General features: G+C 38.9%; 1 long non-coding RNA gene across 2 annotated transcripts; it reads right to left on the bottom strand.

Annotated features, from left to right (window-relative positions):
• Positions 1-6726: 6726 nt before the first annotated feature.
• On the bottom strand, positions 6727-23049 carry LOC144315628 (uncharacterized). 2 transcript variants are annotated; one of them, XR_013381363.1, is made up of 4 exons: positions 22729-23049; positions 16990-17116; positions 12346-12461; positions 6727-11692 (listed from the first exon to the last, which is right to left on the bottom strand). It is a non-coding gene; the product is annotated as an uncharacterized LOC144315628 (long non-coding RNA). The 2 variants fall into 2 exon arrangements; XR_013381364.1 differs by lacking the exon at positions 12346-12461 and having other exon boundaries at positions 6727-11679; positions 16978-17116.
• Between the last annotated feature and the right edge of the window lie 4892 nt (positions 23050-27941).

Raw genomic sequence — 27941 nt, 5'->3', positions numbered from 1 at the left:
CAACCGACGTGCTTCCGCCTCTTAGACCAGGTGTTTGTACTCCTACTCGGGGGGAACAATTGATAATAAAGGACAAACTAATTTTGTCGTGAACATTGTTAATCAAACCAGGCAATTCTCAACCGGATAATACGACTGATAATGCAATCCTAGCAAGTTTTATTGAGGTTTCCAATCTGCTTTTTGGTGCTGTGGATATTGGATTCTGTTTGGAAAACGGAATCCAGGCTGGAGAAGCTAACTACAGATTATTGATGTGGGCACTGGTCCATTTGGAACAGTACCTATTTTTAATGAAATGAATTGAGAAAATGTTCTGGCTTCAAGACCCAGCTTAGTTAGTATCTGCTGCTTTTGGAAGTGTTCCTGACCCTTGCTGCTCTCAACTGCACGAACCCGTTGTCTGAATCCTTCTTTTTGCCCTTGGAGAACACAAACATTACTTCCTCTCCCTGACCCCAACCCCACCCAATTGCAAGTCGGGGGAAAGAGTACCTCCTTCTCCGGAGCATCCTTTAAAGTGAAGTCTGCATAGTGAAGTGGCTTAGCACAGTGCTTCCCAAACTTTAATATGCAGATGGGTCACCCTGGGGGCCTTGTTTAAACTAAATTCTGATTGAGTAGGTCTGGAAGCCGGACTGCTATCCTGCATTTCTGGCAAACTCCCAGGTAATGTTAGTGCTGCTGGTTTTGAGGATCAAACTTTGAAGCAGAAAAGCTTAGAGCACCCACTCTGGCATTGGCCAACCTAATTTGAGTCCTGATGCATCACCTGATAACTCTGTGACGTTGGGCAAGGTTCTTAACATTTAAGCTCCCCAAGCTGTAAAATGGAAATACTACTAATATCCACCTCATAGGGTTGTTTCGAAGATTAAATGAGAAAACCTGTAAAAGACACCTGGTGTCTGGCACACATACCTAGGGTTCAGGAACGGTTTAGCTAATTAACTCTTGGGGTCTTCCTGGCAGGAGCAAAGCTAGCACAAAGCCCAACACGTAGTGGGAACAGCTAGGGGTTGAGGCAGCCAGTGCTAGAATGACAACTGCACCCTCAAAGTACCAAGCACTGGCCAGATGTGTAGAACAATTCTGTTGAGTAAATGGAAGACTACAATGTGGAGCAAATCATACATGTTTAAAAGTTCTTCTGCAAAACTTTAAATCTTGATAAATTAGTTCTGGGACGCTGAATTAAAAAATCATTTGCTTTTTATTACAGATAATGTCCAACTGCCTGTCGCATGGGTCATCTATTTTAATATCTGAGAGAGTAAATGGATTGTTAAGGAGTAGTACATTTTTTATCCTCATTAAAAACCTTGAAATTTAAATTTAAATGAATTTATTAATGAAGATACGGTATTCTTAGCTCTCAAAATGAATGGGTCTTGTCATCATTGTTCTCATATCTCTCTTCCTTGCTTCTTCTCTCTCCAGCCCTAAGTATGAGTATTTCCTAAGATGTGTTTTTCTGCTTTTTATTTTCCTCATTTTTCTGCCATTTCCTTTGGAATTTTATTCATTTTTTTATTTTTATTTTTTTATTTATGATAGGCACACAGTGAGAGAGAGAGAGGCAGAGACACAGGCAGAGGGAGAAGCAGGCTCCATGCACTGGGAGCCCGACGTGGAATTCGATCCCTGGTCTCCAGGTTCGCGCCCTGGGCCAAAGGCAGGCGCCAAACCGCTGCGCCACCCAGGGATCCCCTTATTCATTTTTTTATGTTCAACTTTCAAGTGTATGGAGATTACTTCTGAATATATACCCACATTCTTAGCCTGTTTCCAAGCCCCATTTCCACATTACCAATGGCTTGCTAGGCGTTTCCAACTCAATTTCCCAGTCGCCTTAGAAGTTTCAGTGTATTCTAAATTGAACTCCTCCTCCTTCTCATAAAACTGATACCTCCTTGGTAATAAATCAAGATGGCAATTTGCATCGGGAAGCCCTTAGTGCTAATTCAGGGACCTGGCAAGGTGTGGGACACCCAATATAATCATCCCAGTACCTTCCCATTGCTCCCAGCTATTTCTCTGAGACTCCGCCTTCCATGGTGACTGAGGCTGATTCATGTATAAACACAACTTAACTGGTATAACAGCTACGTAAACAGCTAGGGGCTGCTGCACAAATGGTGATCAATGTCAGTTGAGCTGGTGAGACACTGTATCAGTCTGGGGAGGCTAGATTATGTTGCTGTAACAAATACCACCAAAACCTCTGTGGCTTAATATGAGTTAATTTCCTGCTCCTGCAAAATCTCCAGGCAGCTCTCAGGGTGACTCATCATTGTAGCCTGCTTCATTCCAGTCACCTCTCTGTAAGCTCCATGGCAGGGGAAAGAGAGTATGGAAAACTGTGCACCAAACCTTAAATGTATTTACCCAGAAGAGACATGTCACTGGTCAAAGAAAGCCACGTGGTCATTAACTAATTTTAAGGGGGTTTGTACTCAGAAATAGGTTAAAAAAAAAAAAAAAGAAATCTTGGTGAACAGGAGTATGCCTACCACAGAGATCCATTTAATGTAGAGGGGTTTGGGATGAAATTACACTGAAAATAGTGTAGTTATATAGTAGGGGATGAGCACAGATTACCAGTTTAAGGAGGGTATCCTGTTCTGTGTGGAGTATTTGGAAAAGCGTTATTGTTGTTTTTATTATTATATAATATAATTATGTAGGGAGATGCTTAAAAGGAAAAAAATTCTGTGTCTCTGCCTGTCAGGGTCACCTTATGATTTAGCCAAGGTCAGTCTACTCCAGGCATTGATCATTCAAGGTCTTCTGTGACCCAGGGGCCAGGAAATATCTTCCATCTTGATTATACCCTGGGAGACACACCAACCATTAAATAAGTAAAGTTACATCAACACAAGCAAATCTGCTAATTTTACTGACACTGATGGTCACTCTCTACTGGAAGATTGAATACGTGTTCATGAAGAATGAAATATTTCCACAGGATCAACTTGTCCCATGTTTCTCCTACGATCACCTTAATTATGCCTTTGACATCTTCAAAGAAATGTTGAAATGTAGCCTTGTGAGTAAAAATCAGTCCAAAAAAATCCATAGAAAAAAATCACTCATATCAGTGTGAGAAAAATAAAATCATGGTTTTCAATAAGCTTTGGGGGCCTTTTTTCTCTGAAAAGCAGAGATTCTATCAGCTAAACTTACTTCCTTCATCTCCCCACACTTCATAGGTTTATAAGAAGCATTGATGAATGAATGCTATTAAGTGCTAAAATGCTCTACAGATGTAGATTATTATAATATGTAGCTGGGCACTGAATAGTGCTTTGGATCCCAACAATTCTGTGCTGTCTCTGCCCACATCTGTCAGTGGCACCCCTTTTAAAACACTTGCCTCTCATTATTCCCAAACAAATATTCTTACATAACAGCGGCATCTTCCTAAAGCTAATATTCTGAGAACTTCAATCACACGTTTCCGCAAATATTGAAAATGTGGGATTAGAAAGGAGAAGCAGAGTCTATCAGTTAATCTTTTAAACTGTTTGCTCAAATCTTTTTCATTTTATCTGATTTATTTTTAGCTCTGAGTCCTTGCTGAGCTCTAATGCCTCTTTTAGTATAAATCATAACCTCAAGAGATACAGCGAACCACTTATAAATGTATCAGTTAGACCATGTAAGACTGGGATGGAGGTGTTCATTATCAAGCTATGATAGCATTTATCAAGATGAGTAGTGAAAGTGGCACAAGATGACAGCTTCACAGGGATCACTGCCTTGTGAGGACTCTAGTGTCTAGTTACAGGGTAAATGTTGAAATAAGAAACAGTGCCACCTTCAAAGCACCCTATGAACTCCTATGAGTAAATATTCGTGAGTTAGCTAAAAAGTATTATTCTATAGATGAAGTTAAGGGGAGAACTTAAATGACTCACCCAAGTCCCAATTTTTAGTTATGTCCACTAGCAAAAACTATATCTCCATAACATAAAATGCCGGAAGGAAAAATGTTTATTATATGATATATATTGGTATATATATCACAGGCTATGTTTAATGTACATCAAAAGGGGCAAAATGTTACCTTGACACTTACAAAGCCACTGTATGAGCTGTCTATGATTCTATATGACATTGAAAAAAACCTCTCATATACAATAAAATAAGTTGGACATGAATATGTATATATGCTATTTAGAACAGATGTAGACCAGTTGTAGAAGAATCAGTACTTTCCATATTCAGCTTTTATTTTTAACACTGTACATCCTGAAGGCAGCAGATATAATTAATTAATTTGTTGATTAGTAGCTATCTCTTAAAGGGTGGAGTTATCTTCAAACTTATCTGCTTGGTCTCAGAGCCCAAGAGATGAAATCTCTTAAAGTTTTCTCTTGCAGCTCCATGAAGCGCAAATAGCTTTCTGAAGACCAATGGGATGACCACCAACTCACCTTGGGACCCTCTGGGACACAACACAGCCAATTTTTGCTAAATTTCTGGTTTATTGCATTTTCTTTGCCACTTCTCTATATCTTGTCCACACTGGTCAGCCAGAATGAGAATAATAGGAAATTGATTTCTTGCATTTCCTTAGAATCTTCTTTCTAATGGTCTTTGATTCTTCAGCCGAGATTTGCTCATCTTTGGCTTTTCTAATTTTGAAATTACTTCAACTTTCCTAAGTTGTAATCTATTCTGCAGTTTTGTGATGCCTTCTACTGGGGACTCTGTTATGTGCTAAGTTTACCTAAATGGTATTTGGTCTTAAGGGACTTAGAATATAGGGAAAGATGAATGAGTGCATAGTGTGGCTTGAGGTGTATTAAAAGGTATGAATAAAATGCTAGGAGAACACTGGACAGGCAGGAAGAAAGTTAGAGAAGGGCTTCCATTTATGTTGGGTCTTAAAGGATGAAGAAGAGAATACCAGGTGAGGTGTTTTGAGGTGAGACAGGGTATGTGGGCAGATATTCCAGAGAAGGAATGTGAAAGCAAATATGATCAGAGATTTGTAAATGATGAGAAGTTTAATGTGGCTAAAGAATAGGATGAGACTGGAGAGGATAGACAAGGAAAGGCCTGGTGTGTCCAGCTAAGAAGTTTGGATGTAAGACATTGGCCAATGGTCTCCAGATAGAGTGGGAACAATCTGGGGTTGTGTGAGATGATGTGCTGGGGTGTGGGAAAGAATATGGACTGACATTGGTGCTCTTGCTTGGTCTGCATGTCAGAGAGACTTATCAGGTACAAGGAATTGTGAGGGAAGGGTTGGGATCCACCACAGTGAGGGGGTGTCCCTAACCTCCTTACTCATTCATAAATCAAACTGACTTATTAGCAGTTCATGTGTGCTTGGTTAAGTGGATTTATGTATATTATCTAGTTTGGCTAATCTAAGACTCAAAAAATGGATAAATGACTTAAAAAGATTAAAGATAACGTGAATGGTCAAGAATTAGTGAATTTTCACAAAAGCCCTTGCAAAATTGGTAGATGATTTTGAAAAAGGAGTATCATAATTTCATAAGCTCATCCAATCATCTATTCCCTGTGTGTTTGTATATGCAGTTCTCTCTGAGGTGCATCAAACCAAACATTGATATAAATTGCACTTGGGACCAGGTTTCAAGTTGCTTTATCATAAGGCAATAAAACTTTCCAAAAATCATGAAGCATATTCAACCACATGATTCTCACTCGGTAACATTTTAGTGATAACAAAATATCTTACCTATCATTAATAAATAGAATATAAAATATTTCATTTTTATCTCACCATTTAAAGTGTCAATTTTTATGTGCTCTTTTTAATTAAAAGTAAAATTAATTAATTCTGAGAGAGAGTGAGAGAGAGAGTGCCTGAGTTGGGGGAAGGGCAAAGGAACAGAGAAAATCCCAAACAGACTCCATGCCCAGCTCGGAGCCCTATGTGAGGCTCAATCTCACCACCCTGAGATCATGACCTGAGCTGAAACCAGGAGTCAGATGCTTAACTGACTGAGCCACCCAGGCGCCCATTTATGTTTTCTTATGTATACAATATATTAATGCAATAGTTGTGTACGTATATTATTTACAAATGAATATGCATGCGTGAGATAAGAAATGTTGTGTTTATAGGAGTGTGTAGGCAGAAGCAAGCCAAAAAAGGTGTTAGAGCAAAGGTATCTATGATCAGGTTTGTTGGTGTGAATGTGGAATGGAGGATGTTCTGGAAGTTCACTTAGAAGGCTGGTAACCTGATTCAGAGGAAAGCTAATGAGGACCTGGTGATGGAGAGAGGAGATATCACCAGAGCCTCAGTAGAAAGGGAAGGGGGGGGGGTTAGAGAGGGAGGGAGGGAGGGAGAGAGACCCTTCAGGTTTGCAGCTGCCAGTCTGCGTAGAAACTGTTACTTGAGATGAAGAAATGGGATATTGAACAAGATACAGAGTTCAGTTTAGGACAACATTAAGTCAGAGGTGCCCAAGGGATTCCAGGGAGATGACTAGTGGGTGTTTTAAATATAATTCTGAAGCTCAGGACGGCTTGGAAATAAAGATTTTATAGTAGCTTTAATTTCTCGGTCTGCAGCCCTTCCCACAACTCCTGATCTTAAAATATATCCCTTCATCTAAGACAAATTAACACAACAGCTTAACATTTGTAATTATTTATAATAAAATGAAAATGATTAAGGATCAGCTTACCATTGCATAAAGGTAAGGCATCACTAAGCTGACAATCTCAGGATTTTAATTGGACATTTAGGCTAGTTTTGCATTCTGCTGGACCTCTCAAAGTATATTGTCCTTTGCTGGTTTTCTTTGTGTACTATTTTGGTTAGTTCTAAATGTTATCTAGACTACAGTTTATTATAAGATAGTCACTCTCTTGTACTACATTCCATCTTTTCACACCAAAAACGTTGTTGTTCAAGCCAGACATCTATTTTCTTTTATTGCACCGTAGCAATTGGGAATGTTTTCTTTCTTTTTTTATTTTTAGAGGCAGGGAGGGGCAGAGGGAGAAGGAGAGAGAGAATCTTAAGCAGGCTACATGGCCGATATGAAGCCTGCCGCGGGGCTCGATCTCACAACCCTGAGATCATGACCTGAGCTGAAACCAAGAATCTGAAGCTTGATAGGCTGAAGCTACCTGGGTGCCTCTAATTGGGAATGTTTTCTGATTCTGTTGTACACCTGTCCCTTCGTTAGAAGTCACAAACATTGTGAAACCATGGCCACCATCTTCTCCATGCTGTTTATTGCCAACCTATAGAAGCATGTTTTTGCTAAGTTATGAGGATGCCTTTAATACTATGCTATTTTCCCCAATTCCTTACCTAGCACTTACTGAGAATCTAAAGAGAATTTACCAGTTGAATTTTTGGGTTCCATGCAATTCTATCTCTAACCATTTATCTCACAAATAAGATTTTGTAATTAAATAATACCAAATAGATATTTTTTAAAATTTGAAATGTCTTATATCATGGTTTCATTGTCAGTTCATTATTTCTCAAGCAATTAAGCATTGTCTCCTTGATTAAAGTGGAATTTATTTTAGTGCAAAGACATGTCTTTCCCTTCTAGGTGCAAGCCCCATGAGGGCAATAATTTTTGTCCATTTTGTTCACTTTTCTATCAAATCCAAATCTTCCTTACCATATATATATATATCATATATATATATCATATATATTATTTCTCTGTAATTTAGAAACTCTATTAATTTTATTTAAATTTCAGTTTAATATAAGTTTATTGTAAGATAGTCACTTTCACATATACAACAAATTTTAACCTTTAAGTTTCTAGGAGAAAAAATATCCTTTTAATCTTCTTTTAGCTTACAGGATTACTAGAGACTACAAATAGGTCTTACTGAGTCCCCTAGCAATAGTTAGGTAGGAAGATTTAAGTTTAGTTTTAAAAATAAAAGCTAGCTTTCATAAGGAACAGTTACTTCTAAAATTTGGCAAAAAGTAAATAAATAAAAAGGAAATCTGTAATATATTAAATAATAGAACGTGAGACCCAGAAATCAATTTCCTAAAGGCAACAGCCGTCTGTACCAGTGAAGTGCTCAGCATATGGTACATTTCAAGGGATTGCTAAAATTGCATTTAACTACATCCACAAATTAATTCTTGCCATTACCATCACCATTTCACAAAATGTTTTTTTTTTCTCCGTCTAAAGTCTGAGAAGAGTAATTGGGGGAAAATGCCACTTAACTGTCTCTGAGAATCCAGCTGCTGGGAGCTGTCATTGGCTCTGGGGACTCAGACCAGGCCCTCTGTCAGTGAAGATAATGGATGAGGAGAGAGATCTGCAGTGGGAGGAGAGTCAGGCCCTGAAACTCCCCAGTCAATTGTGCTTCGAGAAACACTAATGTGGTTTGCCATGCTACCATGTGGCTCTTTGTTCTCCAAGAACATCCATTCTGTTCACCACTCATGAGTGCACATTTGAGTTCTATCTCATAATTCATAGTGTAAATGGGTAGACAGAGTGCAGAGTACCCTCCTTGTGCAAGTTCGTTCACAACTCCTCTTCCTCCTTTCATTTTCTTTGTTTTTTATTTTCATTCTTTTGAGGAACTTAATAGAATTCAGCAAATTTTGGACGAGTCAAAAACATTGCTATGTTAATTGCAAACAGATGCATGTTCTTCATGGTGATGATGACATGGAATCAGGGACCAGAAGCCCACATGACTGCCACAAAGACCTTTATGGTGTGTTTAGATTTTTGTGGTTATCTCCAGAATCATGGTATTTTTTGATGCCAGGTCAGACTCACTCTGGCCAAAGGCTGAATTGGCAACAAGCTCTTTATTCATAAAAAAATAAAACTGAACTCCAGCCTGTACCAGGGAGAACCAAGTCTAACACTTTTTTTTTGGACATACAAAAAACTATACATTTGTAACATATACAACCTGATGAATTTGGAAATAAGTATACATCTGCCAAATGCAACACTTTTGATCCTGACTTCCAGAGACCTCAGATCCCAGAAGCAGCACCTCGCTGGCTTTACATGCAAGGACAAAGTGCTATGTACTTGAAAGAATACAGTGAAATCATCAAAAAGCCTAGGTATAGTCAAATAGTAAACATATAACATATTATAGCTCAGTTATGTGATGGATTATTTGCTGTTAACAAAATGTTCAAATATTTAGGAGCATGGAAAAATGATACTTAATATATTAGGGGCAAAATCAAGATTCAAAAGTTTTGAATCTTGTATATCCAGTATGATGTCATTTGAGTAAAGTGTTGCCATATGTTTCTATGCATAGGAAAGTAAACACATAAATAAAATTGGAGAAAATATTTGGAGAAGGAGATAGAGAGAGAGATTTTAAGGAATTGGCTTCCACAATTGTAGGATGATTGTGGAGGCTGCAAGTCCAAAATCTACAGGGTGAACCAGAGGGCTGAAGACTCAGGTAAGAGTCAATGTTGCAGTCTTGAGGGGGATTCCTTCTTCTCTGGGAAACCTCAGGCATTTCTCTTGAAGCTTTCAACTCATTGGATGAGGTCCACCCACATAATGGGGACTGATTCACTTAATCCCACCTAAAAAATACTCTCACAGCAACATCTAGACTAGTATTTGGCCAAAGAACTGAGCATCATAGCCCAGACAAAAGGACACATCAAATTCACTGTCACAGCTTTCAAGCAATTCCCATCCCTCTTTCTTCCCAGCAATGGGCAGATTTTCTGATTGGGTGTTGCTTTCTTCCCCAGGCAGTCCACGAGCTTTTCATGAGCTTTTTCACTTTTCTACCAACAACCACAGTTCAGGGGGCTGAGGTGACCTCAGTGCCACACCACTGCAAGCGAATTTTGGAATTTTTGCTCGGAGTGCTAGGATAGCAGTCCTATCTCCAGGGTGGAGTGGGGGATACAGTTGGGAAGCTGCAGGATGTACCCCCTGGAAGGCAGAACAGAGAGATGGGCAAAACCATCTTGGGATAGTACAGTCCCTGAATTAGACCAACTCTAACTTGTGTCCTTCCTCTGGGCCTTCAGTTACACGAGCTCTGCTTGTTTCATCTAGCTCTTCCGTTACCTACAGTAATGTTTCTGCAAATATATTGTCTTTTCCAGCTTTTCAGCAAATATAGATTACTTTTATAATAAGAAAGCAATTACTATATTCATTGATGCTAAGACAAATTTTTTTTTGGCATTTAACATCGCTGAAATTGGGATGTGTCATGGCATGTCATAACTTCATAGAGCTTTCTCTATTTGTAGTATATGTAATAATGTGTGTATGTAAAAAATAATGTGTCTTATGTTCAGTAATATTTTGGACTTGATGAAAAAATACAATGTTTTAGATTTGATACAACTTATTTTTGAGAGAGATGAAATGCAAATGCCCAGAACACTTGGAAGGATGCTCCATATGCTTCTGGGATCATATGGAGGCCTCTACACTCCTGGAATGGTCCAAAAAGAGATCAGTAACCTAGAACTTGGCTTTGCTGTGCTAAATTAAATATTTAAGACTGACAGAAACTCAATTGACAGAGAACACTTGGTTCTTCATATTAAAAATGGGAGCAAATCTCTTCCTTTCTAAGAATCTGATCAGTTTTCAATGTCCATTTTCTTTCTCTTAGACTTTTTGGTTTTCTGTGACTTTTACTTTCAACTGGTTTCAAAATCAACTCCCTTGATCATGCTATTTCAGGCTCTCATATGTATGACTATTATATTAATAATAATAATATCATACATTGCCTATTTATAGTACTTTTAAAACTTTTAAAACATTTTAGATCTACTATGTGATTTGATTCCCATAATATTTCCATGAGTTAGCCAGGTTCTTATGATCCTTTTAGTATTCAAGAGACTTGCTTGGTGTCACGGAGTACTCAGTAGAGGTGGGACTTCCAGTGGACTAGAAAGGAAAGGCTGATAAATGAAGTTTTATTGCTGAAAGTTATGATCTGTGTCATTAACAAAGACAGAATACAATTTTTGAGTTTTTTTAAAACTCTGGTTCAAGGTTAAGGTCATCAATTTGTGACCATCTTTCTGTTGACATATATATTCCTGTCACTAAAAATGGTCATTGCTGAACTGAGGCCATTGTGATTCTCTCGTTTTGAAAAGGCTCTATTTATTTTGTGCTAACTCACACTGTACTGTAAATAACTCAGCAGTGAACCATCTTCCCCAGAACTAAGGTCTTAAGCACCATGATAACTTATTAGATTAACTTGAATTTTTAAGATGGTTTAGAATGTATCTTGCATCTACATTTCCCTATACTGAATCAGGGAGAAGTCATAGACAATGGACAGGGAAATAATAATAAATTAGAATATAAGAAGTAGAATGAATTCAGGGAAAAATCCTAGATAACTATATCTTTTATTTCCACTTGCTTTTATAAAAGCTCTGCTTGTTGTGAATGATGGTCCCATCTTATTCAGCTACACTTGCTATATTTTTAGTTATTTTTTCCCACATCCTCCTCTTTACTAGACGATGCATTTCTAGAAGGCAGGGACTACATCTTATTTTTCTCTCAGGCATATTCTTTCTAGCATACTGCCTGGCAGATAGCAGATGCTCAAGACATGTTAGCTGCATGGCTGTGCAGGAGAAGAGAAAGGATGGTCTTTATTTTCTTGGAGAAGTAGGTGGGTTCATCTGTTGTTAAGGAGTAGGATCTCATTTGGGGACCTGAAAGCATGAAAGAGAAATTTCAAAGTGTAAGTAATAGGATTTCGAGCAACTGAGATTCCAGGTGAGGATGTCAGCCCCAGGATTTGTGCTTGGGTTTGAGGTGGGGCAGATGGGGGATTCTCAATAGCTTGCTGCTTCCATTTTATGTAAGAGAACACTAGTGACTTGGATAGATGGAATGTTTGGGTCTTTCGATCTCAATTTCTGACTGATTTATGCAGTAAACAGTAGCCAACATTTTTAAAGCCTAAGTATTTTACTTACTTTCTTTGAGAAGACCATTTATGTAAACAAATGCAACTATTGTTATTTAGCACTACCTAGAAAAATGGGGCAATGAACTGTCTTAATTACCTGGAATCTGCCCTGGAACTTTCTAGGAAACTCACCAAAAGATTCTATTTACTAAGGTAAGAAGATGTTTTAGGCAAGTCATCCGAGTAAAACAAGGAAGAACACAAAATCTTTGCATATTCCCCAGACCCTGTACATAAAGCAGCTTTATTTATTCAAAGAAATTTTATCTCCTATAACTATGAATATTCAGTTAATCAGGATAATAGAGAGCTAGACCAATGATATGATTCTGATGATTTTAAGGAGGGTGAGGAAGGAAGCAATGGAGATACAAAGCTCTCCATTCTCTTTACCTCGTGAATGGTGGAAGTGTAGAGGTCATTAGCATGACCCTGTATTGTGCCTCTAGATCAGTCAGCTGCAAAATCCAACTGAGGGTCATTTTAATATCTCTGACCAGTCTGGCTCTCTGACAGGAAGAATATGGAAATAATTTCAAAAAGAATCAGGCAGTAAATAGATGCAATTCAGACAAGAGGGTGAAAGGGTTGAAAACACAAATCATTGAGAAGAGCTGGTGATTCATGGGGTTTGTGGCTGCTTGATTGCCCCCTTTTAAGATACGAAGTAATACAGTGGTTTTTAAACACAGGCTCATTGCATTGCAGCCTTTTCAAGAGTGAGTCTTTTGGTTGTCCTCAGAGTCGCTCTTGTTCATTGAAAAGACTGTATGTGCTTTGATATTTAAAAACTAACATTTAATTTGTTAAAGTTGTAAATCCACATCTAGTTTTTCTTTAAGATTTAAATTTGAATGTATGGGTCTGATTATTCTATTTACATAACTACTCTATTTTGAAAATTAATTTCAAGGAATATATATAAAGTTATATTTGATTTTTTAAAATGCAGTTAAGGGGCTCCTGGCTGGCTCAGTCAGTTAAGTGTCTGCCTCTTGATTTTGGCTCAGGTCATGATCTCAGGGTCATGAGATCCAGCCCCACATGGGGCATGGAGCCTGCTTAAGATTCTTTCTTCCTTTCCTTCTGTCCCTCCCCCACCTCTCTAAACAAAATAAAATAAATTAAAATAACAAAAAACAGTTAAAGTATCAGAACAAATGTCTTTTTAGGCATTCAAGTTATTTTTAAAATGTATTAAATTATATCTATAAACATGAAGAATTTATACATGGTAATTATTCTAAATGTCTCAGAATTACTTACAAGCCCATAATTCTTTTGTATTTCCATTTGAAATTATAAGTGGTTTGCTTAAGTGTACATTTCAAACAGGAATCAAAAGATTCATCAAACTGATCTTTTTTAAAATTTATTTTAAAATATTTTTTAATTGAGGTATAATCAACATGTAACATTAGTTATAGGTGTACAACATATAATGACTCAATATTTGTATACATTGTAAAATAATCACAATAAGTCTAGTTATGATTCATTACCACATAAGTTACACATTTTTTTTCTGTGATAAGAACTTTTAAGATTTTTTTTTTTTAGAACTTTTAAGATTTACTCTCTTAGTGACTTTCAATTTTAGTATATGTGCTGCCAAAGCGAGCACTCTTAGTGACTTTCAAATATGCAATGCAGTATTATTATTATTATTTTATTATTATTATTTTTAAAAAATTTTATTTATTTGAGAGAGAGAGAGAATAAGCCAGGATTGGGGAGGGGCAGAAGAAGACAGAGAAGCAGACTCCCGCTGAGCAGGGAGCCCAATGCAGGGCTTGATCCCAGGACTCCAGGATCTTGACCTGAGTTGAAGGCAGATACTTAACTGACTGAGATACCCGGGCCCTGATGCAATATTACTGACTATAGTCATCATGCTGTACATTGCATTCTCATGACTTATTTATTTTATAAAATCCCCAGACATTTGTACCTATCTCTTGACACGCTTCACCCATTTCACCTGCCCCCAACCCCTCCAGTGTATTCTTCAGTTCTGTGACTTCTGTTTGTTACTTCCTTACATTTTCTATCTCTTTGTTGAAATTCCCACTATGTTCATCCATTCTCTTCCCAAGTTTGGTGAGCATCTTTATGACCATTGTTTTGATTTCTTTATTAGGTAAATTACTTACCTCTGTTTCATTAAGTTTTTGTTGTTGTTGAGTTTTTTATCCTGTTCTTTCATTTGGAACATATTCATCTGTTTCTTCATTTTTCTTGACTCTTTGTTTCTATGTATTAGGTAACAGACATCTTTCCCATTCTTGAAGAGGTGGCCTTGTATAGGAGATGAAACTTATCATTCTATCTTGCCCTAGCTCTTGGTTGTCTCTTGAACCTTTTTGATTGTCTAAGCAGCCTGATTTATTCTTGATAGCTCCCAGTGATTGAGGATGATGTGTCAAGACCTTTCAGCATCCAGGAGGGAAAGGATCTCAATCAGCACCTAGATTCAGGCTGATCAGAAGTCAGACCCTCAGGCAGCAACTTTTAAAGTATGCATCTATATAGTCCTATGGGACCACGGTCCTAAACCCCATTGATCTCCAGATCAGGCAATCTGGGTGATGGTTGAGACAATTGGGGCTCCAGATGAGTGCATATGCCCCTTTCTGGGATGTACCAGTCAGTTGTAGTGAGGCCAAGGGAGAGCGCAAAGATGGCATCGCCTGGCCTCTTTTTCCTGCGAGCACCTCTGTAGCCCCTAGATGTGTGACAAACTTGAAGCCTACTCCTCAGGCTGAAGCTCCAGGACAAGTAAATAGGCCTCCTCAGTTCCCGAGGGGTGGGAATCTGTCAAGAACTGTTTCTCTGATTGTTTCAATCCTGTGAGGCCCAGAAACACAAGCCTTCCAGGCCACCAGAGCCAGGCAATCAAGGGGTGTCCCCTGTACCGCACGTGGCTGCTGGCTTAAGGGAGGCAGTAGGAGTAAGATTGAGGTGTACTGACTGGGTTTGGCAAGGGAGTAGGAGAGTGCAGGGATGAGGATGCCACCCGGCTTTAGTGGGGCAGTGGGAGAGGACAAGCCAGCCCCAGGAAGATAGAGGACGGCACAGAAATGGTGTGCACCAGCTCTTCAGTCGCGGGAGAAAGTCCTAATGAGCCCTGTCCCTCCAGCAGATGCTTTAGGATTAACAAGTGAATCTCCTTCACACATAGTCCCTGTTTTTAGAACTGCTGCTTTTGTACTGTGTCCTGGAGCAGTGAATCTCGGTGTGTGAGACCTTGAGAGCAGATCTCAGTTCCCTACACCCCTTTGGTTCTTGTAGAAGTAAGCCCTATTGGCTTTTGAAGCCAGACATTTTGAGGGCTTGTGTCTCTGGTTCAGGTTCCAAGAACTGGAGTGCCTGATGTGGGATAGACCTCTTGTTCCTCAGGGGGAAGCTCTCTATTTGTGAGATCCCTCTCAATGGTGGGTAGCCATGCCAGGAGGGTGGCGTTTTTGGTGAGACTACATCTCTGTCTCTCCTACAGCCCTTGATGTGACCCTTTTACCCTTTGTTGTGCAGGAGGTGTTCTGCTAGTTTTCAGGTCTTTTTCAGAGGGAACTGTTCCATACGTAGCTAGAGATTTGCTGTGTCCATGAGAGGAGGCAAGCTTAGGATCTTCTCCACCACATTTAGAACCCGATTGATCTTTTCTTCTCTTAATTATTATACTCTTTTTTAAAAAAAAAATTTATTTATTCACGAGACACACACACACACACAGAGGCAGAGACACAGACGGAGGGAGAAGCAGGCTCCATGCAGGGAGCCCGACGTGGGACTCGATCCCTGGTCTCCAGGATCAGGCCCTGGGCTGAAGGTGGCACTAAATCGCTGAGCCACCTGGGCTGCCCAATTATTATACTCTTAATGCCAATTATGCATATGCTCTCCTAACATTTAATAAAAGAATACTATATATTTGATTTTCTTTTTCATCTTCTCTCCTTTAATCTAAATTTTCCTTGAGTGGGGAGGAAGAAAAAAAAGGGAAAAATTTTTACCCAGTAAATTGAGATTACTCTACTAAGACCTTCTCAGATGGACAAGGCTGTATATCTGCTGGTAATTTTGTTTGGATCATAGGAGATTTATTGTCCTAAGACACTGCCAAGGCCCTGGGGCAGCATGAGTTCTTTGCATAGTGGCTCTAATAGGTCCTGACAAAAGGAGTAGGTTCTTAGCCCACTCAAGTCCCTAAGATTCAGTTTATACAAAATCTAATTCTTCTTCCTTGGAATTGCTTTACCAGTTGATAGGATTCAACTATCTCTTTACTCTTGATCCTATTTTGAATTCATTTAATATTTTTCTAACCTGATAGGGCCCAAACTCTTATAAATATTTAAATGCTATCTCATTGGATTTGGCACATTTCTCACGGCTTTGCCTGGTTCTTTAACTGCCACACGGAAATCACATTAATGACGGGTAAAACCATTTGATTTAGTTTGTGCATCTCCCAAAGCAGACCTTGAGACAAGAACAGGAACTTAAGTAGGACATAAAACAAACACCAGGAAGTGAGATAGGGAGGGAAGCCAACCAGTAAGAAGTATATTGTTAAGCCAGTCATCACTGTGGGCTACTGGAGCTTAAGGTGAATGAGGAAAAGCTGGGAGCCAGCATAAAACATGTATCTCAGAGTCATCCAAGAGGTGAGAGAGCTGGGGTATTTATATACCAATTCCTGTGGAATGCTGCTCCTGGAGATAATTAATTCCCAGCACTTTCAGCCTACAACACAGGGGGGCAAAGTGGCTTCAGTGAAAGGAATAGAAGAACTGAATTGGGAGAAGCATGAGTACGCTTTCTGTTTTCTTCCTTTAGAGCTTTAGCTGCACTTAACACCAACAAGCCAATTTCATTATATTTACTTATGATTACCTTCAAGTCTCCCAAATGCCAGAGATATTGCAGAATCCAGAACATCCTCTTTCACCTGTATTATGCTCTAGTTTATCACAGGTGAAAGTCTTAGTAATGGGGTTACCACAGCATGCCTGGGATTGGTACCACTCAACTTACCACCAGGAATGGAGACTTTGGTGTCTTAGCTGGTCTCATTCAACTCTAAAGCCCCAACTAATGATCTGCTTCTTAGGACTTCTTATATCACTGAGTGTCTTAATTTGGGTTCTCCCAGACATAGATCCTGAGAAACAGACCGGAGTACAAAAAGTTTATTTGGGAAGGTGAAGCAAATATCAGGAGGAGAAGACAGCCAATAGAAAGTACATTGTTTGGCTAGACACCACAGTGGGCTACTGGGCTTAATCCTACTAGGGAATCTCTGGGAGCCTATGGAGAACACACATTTCAGTGTTATCTGCCCCTCGCCCCTGTCTTGGCTAAGGGATCTGGGATTTTATTTACTACCTCCCTTCCACATCGGTGGACAGCTCCTGCAGAAACATGCTAATTCCCTGGCATTTTTGAGCTGCTGCAAAGTGGCTAGAAAAAGCCCTCAAGGAAGATAACTCAGGTGCAAGGTGTTGGAAATCTGGCCTACTTGCACAAAGGCAGTAAGATCAAGGGGATATTAACAGGGCACTGACAATATCCCTTACACCACTGTTCCCCATCTCTTGAGGTATTCGTTCTAATTTGGTGTTAGGTATTTATATAAAATGAAAATATTTAAGGATTTTTAAACAAATGAGAATACCCCAAATTGCCAAAGCCTTTTAAACAACAATGAAGCATTTTTGGAGTGCTAGAGGGTGAATGTGAATTTGCAAGGGGAGACAGATTTGTTAAGCTGAGCTATTTGAGTTAAATTATTTATTTATTTCTGCTAATAAGACTCCCAGATGTAGATGTGAGGGAATAGAATAAACATGTTTCTTGGATCACTAGAGGAAGGAAAGAATATGAGTCATGTGTATACAGCCAGACAGGGATTTGTTTAGAGAAGAATTAGCAGTGCTGGGCATTAATATACCTATTTTAGAATAAGTCAGTGAACTAGCTTTGAAGGTTGGGATCCTTCTGGCATGATGAGGTAGTACCAATGGAAATAGAAAAGTCTTATTTTACTGTTTAGCATGATTAAGTTTTCTTACGAAATGAGCCGAGTCTCTGCTAGATCCTTGGTTTGCAGGAGGCCAATTTATATGAGCCATTAGCTGTAATTACAACAGACTGTCCTGGCCCAGTTGCATGGTAGTAAGTGAACAGATCTGCTTCATTATCCACTTTCTCAGATCAGAAAGATCACTGGGGAGTCAGTGGTCCTGCCAGCCCTGTGTGTCATGACAGCAAGCCTGGAGGAACTTCTCTGTACTGTCACCACAGCCTCCCACTAACTGTCTCCTGAACAGAATCCAGGTCTGTGGCTCATCCTCTCTGCTATCCCCCTAGAACAGCTTAGAAAGCAGAGAACAGATAAGTCATGCTTAATACGCTTTCAAAAGAACAATAAACAAAGCTCAACCTAATTCTAAGGCAAAACTAACATTTCTTTCAGTTACCTTTCTGGGCATGATTTTTTTTTTTTTTTTTTTTTTTTTAGGAGGCAAAAACAAAACCCAGACCATAATCTATATTTGTGTGTTGACTAATGATCAGATGGAAATGGGCCAATCAGCACGTTTGGGGCATGAGAGAGCCAAACTATAAAATTGAGGAATATGTTATTCAGACTAGAGTAATTTGGTTGACATGAAAAACAGTACCACTATATCTTAATTTTCACTTGAAATCAAACCCTGGATCCTATTTACATCTTCAAATCAACTGATGTGGGTATATAATACCACAATTTGAGATGGGTGGGCTCCAAATACTGTTATGCTTCATATTACATTGATGTCATTGATGTGCATTTGTCTCAAGCTGGTTCATATTGGGCTAAACAGATGTCTCATGGTCTATCACCATTGACAAATGCAAGGATTTGGCTTCAGCAGGCAGTAAGGTCTACCTTGATAGATGGTGGGAGTAAAGGACCCCCAACCACGTACTCTAGAAAGGGAGTCTGGCAATGACTCTGGGAATGGAGAACAGAGTTATCATTCAATCAGAGGAAATGCCATGTCCAACTAGGATCACAACAGTTTGTGGTCTATTGTCCAGAATGGTAGAACATTTGATTAGAAAGGACATGGGGCTGAGGCTCAGCTTTGGAAGTAAAGAGAGGAAATAGGGGAGAGGTCAGATCCAGGTCTATGCCAAGGATCTCACTTGAAGCAAGGTAGTGGTGAATGAGAGCACAGCTTAGCCCTTGTAAAGTGGGGTGAGCTGGAGCCAGGTAGGAAGTAACTCCCCTATCAGTCAGAAGAGGGACAGAGCAAGACTGGAAGCAGTGGACACAGTAGCAAGTATGGGTTTAGTGATCCAAACCCTGGACTCAGATCTAGCAGGACTGTCTTCCAGGTTTGGGGATGGAAGTGTGTAGATGAGGTAGAGAGAGGATGATGGTAAGTAGCCTGATCACCTTATGAATATATTTGGGATGAGAATATACAACGGGCTTTGCCTCTCATGTGAGGAACTAATTAGTAGCAATTTCTAAACCTGGTTGGTATGTCATTGGTTCATTCCCTCGTTCCAAACACATTTATTGAGTGACTGTTATACACACATATACATATACTGGTCTTGAGGCTACAAGCACATTCTTCTAAGAGGTAAATTAACAGTTAGTTATAGCAAGGTGACAATGCCATGCCACTGTAGGAATATATACATTGAGAGTGAGAAAAGGTGACACCTGTTTAGCATGGACCAGAGGCTGGTGAGGAAAAGCTTCTTAGAGAAGTTGCCATGATATGAGCAGAGGGAACACGGGAACAGGCAGAGGGGAGAGAGAGGTTTGGTTCCCAGGGGGAAATACAAGCAGTGCAGCACTGTTGGCCAGACGGGGAGATCCAGAGCCTGCGATATGACTAGACAGTGAAGCTGGCTGTGTCAATATTTGGAAGATCTGCATAATTTGGTGAATAGCATTTTCTGAATGACCAGTGCATGATGTTACAAAATTGTATTATATATTCAAAGGAGAAGAGAGACCAATGGATTTTAATCTAATAAGGCAGAGAAGTTCATTGATATGGGTTTATATTCTACATGGCAAATAATATTTAAGAAACTAGCACTTGCTGGATTTTGGTGTAATATCAGAGAAAAATATCCAAAATTAATCTGAAAAGATTTTGAAAATAATCCTCCAACCTGCATATCTGCAGGATGCAGAATTTTCCTCAATATTTCAACCAAAACAAAATGTTGCAAAAGATAGAATAGAGAAGCTGCTATGAGAATCCAGATGTTTTCTATTAAGTCAAACCCTAAGGAAGTTTGCAAAATTAGGAAACAATGCTACTCTTTTTTTTTTTTTAATTTTTTTAAGGTATTTATTTATTTATTTATGATAGTCACAGAGAGAGAGAGAGAGAGAGAGAGGCAGAGACACAGGCAGAGGGAGAAGCAGGCTCCATGCACTGGGAGCCCGACGTGGGATTCGATCCCGGGTCTCCAGGATCGCGCCCTGGGCCAAAGGCAGGCGCCAAACCGCTGCGCCATCCAGGGATCCCACAATGCTACTCTTTAATCTAAATATTTTTTTTTGTCTTGGAAAGCAGTTAGTTTTCATTAAAAATCATGTTATTTATGCTAACATGTAATGGATTTACTATTGTTATTTAAAATAAATACTTAACATTTCTGTTTTAAGTTCTAGCATGGTAAATATGGATAGGTACAACACACATAAAGTGTGAAGTGTCTCTGCTATTTGACTAGATGTTACATTTCAGATTCTCCTTGATAAAGTATTTTCCCCCCATGTAATGCATTCAATGTAAACTGTATTTAATACTTACATGTTTGGGGCTCCTGGGTGGCTCAGTCAGTCAAGCATCTGATTCTTGATTTTGGCTCAGGTCATGATCTCAGTATTCATGAGATCAAGTCCCACATTGTATTCTGTGCTCCATGTGGAGTCTGCTTGAGATTCTCTCTCTCCCTTTGCCTCTGCCCCTCCCCCTGCTCAAGCCCACACTCTTTCTCTCTCAAAATGAATAATAAAACTTAAAAAAAAAATACACCTTTATCTCTCTCTCCCAAATAAATAAATAAATAAATCTTAAAAACCTTATATGTGTACTTTGAGAATTCAAAGTTCATAATTTTTTTTCTTGTAAAAATTTTTTTCTAAAGCAGAGGTTTAACTTCTATAAATTGTGCTAGTGACAGCTATGAAATTTTCACAAAAATTTACTGTTAGTTAGCAATAGAATTAATAAAGACAGCACACCCTCCTTTCTATGAACAAGAGGAAAGTCTGTCAGGAGCAAATGTCACTACTAACATCTCTGTGTTTCAAGTAACCTAAGCAGATGTGTGTACTCATGGTGTTTCTTACTGAAATTCTTCTCTGCTTTTATTTTTTTATTTTTTTTATTATTTATTTATTTATTTATTTATTTTTTTCTTCTCTGCTTTTAAAAGGATCTAATCAATCATTACCTTTCTGTAGCTCAGTGAAGAGCAAAAGAATCTCACTAATTGTAAACTTCATTTCTGCTTTAACTTAGTCTTAAACAAATAAGTACATTTGCCATGTAAAAGGTTTATCTAGTCAATAAGTATTGTACAAACACATTTACTAGCTAAAAAGTGAAAAATTCCATCACTTTTTTTTTAATATAAAGAATTGACTTGTTTGCATATCACACGTCAAAATGCTAGTTCTGAAGGAGTTGGGTCTGAAGACTAAGGAAATTGCTAGGAGACAATGACAGTGTGTTAACTGTTTGGGGAAAGACTCTAATGCATAGCTGGCTATTTTAGTTTCCCTATTAATGATCAGCTTTCAGTAGTATAGTAGAATAAAGCTTTGATGTTCACAGCATGGTCCTGGGACCAGCAGTATCAGCCCCAGCTGAGAGCTAATTTGTCACATAGGATCTAGGCCTATAGCGTCAAATCTGAATTTTAAAAAGATCCCCCATTGATGTATAAACACATGAAAGTTTGAGAAGCACTTCTGTAAGAAATACAGGTCATATTTTCTCCACACTTTTTGGATATTATCGTGTTAGTGTTAAACTATTCTTTGACTACTATTTTAAGAAAGATAATCTGAGTTCAGACAAATTCCTAGATTATTAAACTACTTGCTCCTAACGTCAGTGAGCCCTCTTGCTCAACTATAGACCCCAACAGGTATCTCTTCCCCTATTTTCTTGAGGCATGGATGAAGATGTTTGCAAAGACCACCAACCACCAAACCAGAAAAGCCCTGATAGCAACAGAATACCTGGAAGGCCACACCCTACATATCAACCTTCCCTGCCCCAAATCATGGGCTGAACACATACCACCCCCAACCCATGACCACACACTCTGTACTTGCTCTCTGTCATGCACCCCCTGAACCTCTCTATAAAACTCTAGGTGTCCATCTTGCAGACAGACACGTGGGTTGTTAAGGCTTGAGCCTGCCACCTCCCCTGGCTGCCGGCACCTGAAAGAAGTCTTTTTTCAAACCCTCATCTCTTGAGTTACTGGGTTCTCTTGTGACAAGCTTATGTGAGTTTGTTAGGCAATAGCATTGGCAAATCCAGACAGGAGCTGTGCTTTCGATTTGTCTAGCCCCCTTGGGCTCCTGGGATGGAGAAGTTTGCTGCGGCAGCAGGCCAGGGCACACCCATTCCTTTCCTGAGTTAGCAGCTGTGATAGATCGAAGGGGTGAGTCACACTAAAGATCTTTTTTTTTTTTTTTTCCTAAAGATCTTTTAAAAAGAAAATAAAAGTACTCACACTCTGTCTTCCAAAATGCCGATCATGGGGGTACCTGGGTGGCTCAGTCGGTTAAGTGGCTGTCTTAGGCTCAGGTCATGATCTCTGAGTCCTGGGATTGAGCCCCACATTAGGCTCCCTGCTCAGCAGGGAGTCTGCTCCCTCTCCCTCTAACCCCATCTCATGCGTGCGCATGCGCATGCTCTCACTCAAATAAATAAAATCTGGGACACCTGAGTGGCTCAGTGGTTGAGCGTCTGCCTTGGATTCAGGGTGTGATCCGGGCCAGGGATAGAGGCCCTCATTGGGCTCCCTGCAGGGAGCCTGCTTCTCCCTCTGCCTATGTTTCTGCCTCTGTGTGTCTCATGAATAAATAAATAAAAGCTTTAAAAAAAAAATTCCAAATCTTAAAAAAGAACAAAAACAAAATGCTATTATCATTGAAAAGATAAAACAACTCAAGAAACACCTAAATTAAAATTAAGATGTAGGTATTTTTAGGTCAGTGAAAATACTCTATATGATATCATAATGATGGACATTATCCTTTTATCCTAACTCACAGAACGTACATCACTAAGAGTGAACCCTAAGGTAAACTATGTACTTTGGGTGATTATGATATGTCAATGTAGGCTTATCCTTGGAAAAAAAATAAGTACTATTCTGGTGTGTGATGTTGCTAATGGGGAGGCTGTGTGTTTGGGGGAGAGGGAAGGTAGGGAGTATTATGAGTATTATATTACTATATCTTCCTCTCAATTTTGCTGTATCTTCCTCTTTTTTTAAAAAAAAATTTTTTTAATTTATTCATAGAGACAGAGGACGAGAGGGGCAGAGACACAGGCAGAGGGAGAAGCAGGCTCCATACAGGAAGCCTGACTTTGGACTCGATTCCGGGTCTCCAGGATCACACTTGGCTGCAGGCGGCGCTAAACCGCTGCGCCACTAGGGCTGCCCCTTGCTGTATCTTCCTAAGACTGCTCTAAAAAAATACAGTTTTAAAAAATACTAAATGTAGAACAACAGTCACTGATAAGGAGAATAAATATTTATATTTTAAAAATATTTTGTGAAAAGAGATTTTCTTTAAGAAAAAACTTTTATGTAGACACGAGGCTCTACCGGGGCACCTGGGTGGCTCAGTGGTTGAGTGTCTCTGTCTTTGGCTCAGGTTGTGATCCCAGGGTCCTGGGATCAAGTCCTGCATCAGGCTCCCCAGAGGGAGCCTGCTTCTCCCTCTGCCTATGTCTCTGCCTCTTTCTCTGTGTCTCTCATGAATGAATAAATAAAATATTTTTTAAAAAAATAAATAAAACAACATGAGGCTCTACCAGCTAGCCCTTTATTGCTCAATACCATTATTTTAGATTGGGAAAGGATCTGATGTGCAAAGATAACCTGATAGTTAGACATTCTTTAACATAATGTACTTGCTTGCCAGACACAGGAACAGCCCCTGAATAAGTCTATTCACCCAAATCCTCTAAGTATAGTGAACTCACCTAAGGAAAATAAAAGGATTTATCCAAATATCTTTCAATATTCCCTGGAGTGACTCTGCTGGAGTGGTTGGCCCCCATCATTGGTAGCTCTGTGGTAGCCTGCTCTAGGTCAATTGAGATTATGGGCAATCTTCCTTGAAATCATGAAAGGTCACTTTATAAAACCAGCTTATGATTTGGAACAGCTAGTTATTTTTGCTTCAAAGAAGTCAGCAATGAACAGATTCTACAAAGTGTGAAGAACAGTACATGATAATAGACTGCTGTCTTTTTGTGTTCTCTGCATATTTCAGTGTATTTGTCCTTTAGAATGTGGTTTTCCCCGGGGTCAAAGATCAAAAAGTTTAAATATGTGTGACCCAGCAACTTAGGCTTTTAATGTTGATTTAACAAACACTTAGCTGGAGTTTATACAATTTAAGGCATATGTGTCAGACTTTTCTGTGTGTAGAGCATTATATTAATTAAAGGTCACAACTGCATCATTCTGTACGCCAGGAATTTAGATAATTAGTCTCCTCTCTTTTCTTCTGTCTGCTACCAATTTTAATGTAGTCTACTGATAAATGTTTAAGAATATGTGCTTTCAGTGTTCTGGTAAAAATGACTGTCAAAATGTGAACACACTCCACATTTCCTATGTATTCCATTAGTCATTATTGGAGAAAAAATATGAATAATTTATTGGTGAAAGTTTGAATTAATCTGCTGACAACTTAAATCATGCTTAATGGTTCCTAAGGGTATGGGGCCTTGGAGGAAAAGAAGGCATGCTTTTTGTTAATGAGAAGAGTAACTCCTTGAAGGACCAAGAAAATAATTTCACCTCCTACAGAAAAGGTCAGCACAAAATCATTTATTCTAGTTTCTTATAGTGTGATCATTTGGGGTAAACTTTTTTCTTTCATTTTATTTATAACTGCTGTTTTTAACTATACCAATTTGATGTAGATTCACCCACAGATATGTAATAATGTAATACAATTGGTTTCTTAAAAGATTTTATTTATTTATTCATGAGAGACACACAGAGAGAGGCAGAGACATAGGCAGAGGGAGAAGCAGGCTCCCTGCGGGGAGCCTGATGTGGGACTCAATCCCAGGACCCCAGGATCATGACCTGAGCCAAAGGCAGATGCTCAACCACTGAGCCACCCAGGTGTCCAATATAATTGGTTTAAATCAGATTTTAAAAAGCAATTATTTGTAAAAGAACAGGTTTAGATCATTATGTTTGGGAAAAAATCAAATGTACTTAATAGAATAAGAAATTTAAAAATCACTAAAAGGTATAAATTATATAGAATAGCAGCAGTCTACATAGTGAAGGCAAGTGGGAACAGAGATTGTGATGTAATGAGAGGGTTTAAAAATAGGTAGTAGAGAAGACAAAATGAATGAGATTGACAGTTTCCAAATCTAGGCAAAATCTAGGTGATTATAATAACAATTACAAAGTTAAAATGATGGAACATTTATAATGTTTCATGTGCAGTGTTTTCTATTTAATCTTCAAAATGACTCTCAACATGGATGCTGTGTTTTTTTTTTTTTCTGCTTTCAGATGAAGCATAAATTTACTTCTTGAAGTCGTGAAACTTTTTAAGTGTTTTGAGTCAGCATCACGATAGAGAAGTCAGCGCCAGAGTTCATACTCTTTAGCACTCTACTATGCTGACCCAGGCTGCTACTGCTTCTTTACCTGGAGATTCACCTGCCCTGACAAATTCCACTGTTCAGGGCCCTATTCTGTGAAGGTCATTCGTCGGATAATTTCCCAGAGTGATCTTCACTCCTGGACCCTACTTTCTTGACTCCCTTTCTGCAATCAGGCTTGTACTCTCACCACTTTTATAAAATACTTTTATATTTTGAAATACTTTATAACTCACAAGAAGTAGCAAAAATAGAACAGAGTTGTCTGCATCCCCAACCCCTACCAGCACTTGGTATTATTTTAGCTGTCCTATGGGGTGTGTAGTGGTATCTCTTTGTAGCTTTCATTTGTATTTCCCCAATGGCTAAAGATATTGAGGATCTTTCCATATGCTTGCTTGAAGTTCATATACTGTCTGATAAAATCTGTGTTCAAGTTTTTGGTCTGTTTTCCCCATTGGATTGGTTGCTTATTTACTGCTGAGTTTAGAGATGTTGGATACAAATATTAGATACAAATCTTTTGTCAGACATAAGATTTGCAAGTACTTTCTCCCAGTGCGCGGTTTATCTTTTCACCCTCTTAACAGGATCTTTCTTAGCACACAGGTTTTGTTTTGATAAGGTCCAATTTATTGATTTTTTTAAATTTGGGATCACATCTTTGGTGTTATGTCAAAAACCTCTTTGCTTACCTTCTTCTGGTCATGAAGTCTTTCTCTTACGTTTTCGTGTAAATGTTTTATGGTTTTGCATTTTATATTTAGATGTATAATATAATCCATTTTGAGTTAATTTTTATAAGATGTGAAGTTTATGTTAAGATCTTTTTTTTTTTTTTTTGGCCTGTGATTGTCCACTTATTCCATTACCATTTGTTGAAAGGATTGCTTTTCCTTCTTATCAATTTTTGAAAACTGCTCTCACCAAATTTGCCATGGCCTACTTTCCTAATCAAAGGAACAATGGCCCATATGCGTTTAGGCCATGGAGTGTTGATGTAGAGTGTGTGCTTCCTACCAGCTGCTGAGAGGCCAGAGGAGGCTACTACCATCCACTGAAGGAGTTAAGCGCGTTCAGAGATGGCAGGAGCAGCCCTGACTGCACGCTCCCACTCAGACAGCATGAACCAGGTCTGTCTGCACATACTTTTCCAAGTTGTGATGGAAAACCTTTTTTTTCAAGAATGCTTTCCATCTGTGCTCCTTGAAATGGGAATATTGTACTTTTAACTCTTATTTTAAAAATGATTTTTCCCTATTACAAAAGTAATATATGCTCATTATAATCAATCTGGAAAATACAAAAACATTTTTTCCTTCTCTTTCCTCTCCTTCTTCTCCTCCTGTTTCACCTTCTTCTCACTTATGGGAATGTGAACTGTAAAGGGGTGGTCTACTTATGTGGAAGAAGAGGAAAAATGAGAGGGCTTCAGGCAGGTGGATGAATAGAGATAGAGGTTGAAGTAAATATGGTAAAAAATTAACATGTTTGATCTTGGTGGTAGGGACATGCAATTTACACGTTTCTACTCTGGTTGGTAGGCTTAAGATGTTTTAGAAATAAAATGAATAAAAACCTTCAAGATGTTTACCTTCAGATGAAGAGACACTGAACATTCACTATCTTTACTATTAGATTATACTGGATTGGGAGGTCAGGGGCAGGGTGTCCCCATCATTCCAGAGACGCTCTTTACTGTTTGAGATGCACCAGTGCTTTTATGAAATGACATGAAAAATTGGAGAGAGTAGAATCTGTCCTCGATGTTTGGGTAGGTGATAGATGGAAGACGGATGAGGTATTTTCTCTCCGTCTTTTTATAGGCATGCTAGCCCTTGCTATCGGTGACAGAATGAATAAATGATTGTATGGCCATTTTGGAAATTTTCCACGTGTGTTAAGATGATAAGAGCAGGCAAGTGAGCTGACTGGCAGCTATTAGCTTGGCAGGTCAGAATTGCACTTCAGAGTCAACTCGCAAATTTAAGAGAAAGTTTTCTTGGTTTGGTTTGCTGACGGGTCGGTTATATTTTAATATGTTCCTTTTACAGACATGATCCCCATCTGCCA

The sequence above is a fragment of the Canis aureus genome, chromosome 6, assembly GCF_053574225.1.
Source record: "Canis aureus isolate CA01 chromosome 6, VMU_Caureus_v.1.0, whole genome shotgun sequence".
In the NCBI taxonomy this organism is placed as follows: domain Eukaryota; kingdom Metazoa; phylum Chordata; class Mammalia; order Carnivora; family Canidae; genus Canis; species Canis aureus.
The sequence above is the reverse complement of the archived record's forward strand: the minus strand, read 5'-3'. Positions and strand labels throughout refer to the sequence as shown.